The sequence below is a fragment of the Panthera leo genome, chromosome A2 (genome assembly GCF_018350215.1).
Source record: "Panthera leo isolate Ple1 chromosome A2, P.leo_Ple1_pat1.1, whole genome shotgun sequence".
NCBI lineage: Eukaryota > Metazoa > Chordata > Mammalia > Carnivora > Felidae > Panthera > Panthera leo.
In genome coordinates, this window is record NC_056680.1 from 109,208,334 (window position 1) to 109,209,552 (window position 1,219).

At 39.8% G+C, this 1,219-nt stretch overlaps 1 non-coding gene across 1 annotated transcript; it reads right to left on the reverse strand.

Moving 5' to 3' along the window:
* Positions 1 to 314: 314 nt before the first annotated feature.
* On the reverse strand, positions 315 to 420 carry LOC122214652. The gene has a single exon (XR_006200033.1). It is a non-coding gene; the product is annotated as a U6 spliceosomal RNA (small nuclear RNA).
* Positions 421 to 1,219: the final 799 nt, after the last annotated feature.

Here is a 1,219-nt window from a genome sequence, read left to right on the forward strand (position 1 = left end):
AGGAACATTGTCCCCAACAGAGAAAAGGGCATGTATAAGGCACATGAAACAGAAATATCAAATGACAGAAAGAAAGCCAATATAACTGTGGCACAGTGAATGTGAGTGTGTGTGATAAATACTGTCTCCTGGAGAGCACAGACATATTCTCTCCTGTTTCACAGGGATGGTATACAAGTACAAATAATAGGACCAGGAGTGGGAAGTGTGGTCCTTAGAGAAGGACTGAGGACAATTCTCCCATCCTACAAGGAGGGAAGGTAAAATATGTATGAGCAGATACATATCAGTTTTACCGATTATTATTATTATTTTTTTTTATGGAACGCTTCACGAATTTGCGTATCATCCTTGCGCAGGGGCCATGCTAATCTTCTCTGTATACCGATTATTTTTATCAGGGAAATACAAATCAAAACCACACTCAGATACCACCTCACGCCAGTCAGAGTGGCCAAAATGAAGAAATCAGGAGACTATAGATGCTGGAGAGGATGTGGAGAAACAGGAACCCTCTTGCACTGTTGGTGGGAATGCAAATTGGTGCAGCCGCTCTGGAAAGCAGTGTGGAGGTTCCTCAGAAAATTAAAAATAGACCTACCCTATGACCCAGCAATAGCACTGCTAGGAATTTATCCAAGGGATACAGGAGTACTGATGCATAGGGGCACCTGTACCCCAATGTTTATAGCGGCACTCTCAACAATAGCCAAATTATGGAAAGAGCCTAAATGTCCATCAACTGATGAATGGATAAAGAAATTGTGGTTTATATACACAATGGAATACTACGTGGCAATGAGAAAAAATGAAATATGGCCTTTTGTAGCAACATGGATGGAACTGGAGAGTGTGATGCTAAGTGAAATAAGCCATACAGAGAAAGACAGATACCATATGGTTTCACTCTTATGTGGATCCTGAGAAACATAACAGAAACCCATGGGGGAGGGGAAGGAAAGAAAAAAAAAAAAAAAAAGAGGTTAGAGTGGGAGAGAGCCAAAGCATTAGAGACTGTTAAAAACTGAGAACAAACTGAGGGTTGATGGGGGGTGGGAGGGAGGGCAGGGTGGGTGATGGGTATTGAGGAGGGCACCTTTTGGGATGAGCACTGGGTGTTGTATGGAAACCAATTTGACAGTAAATTTCATATATTAAAAAATAAAAAAATAAATAAATAAATAAAAAAAGAAAAAAAATAAAAATAAAAAAATAAAAA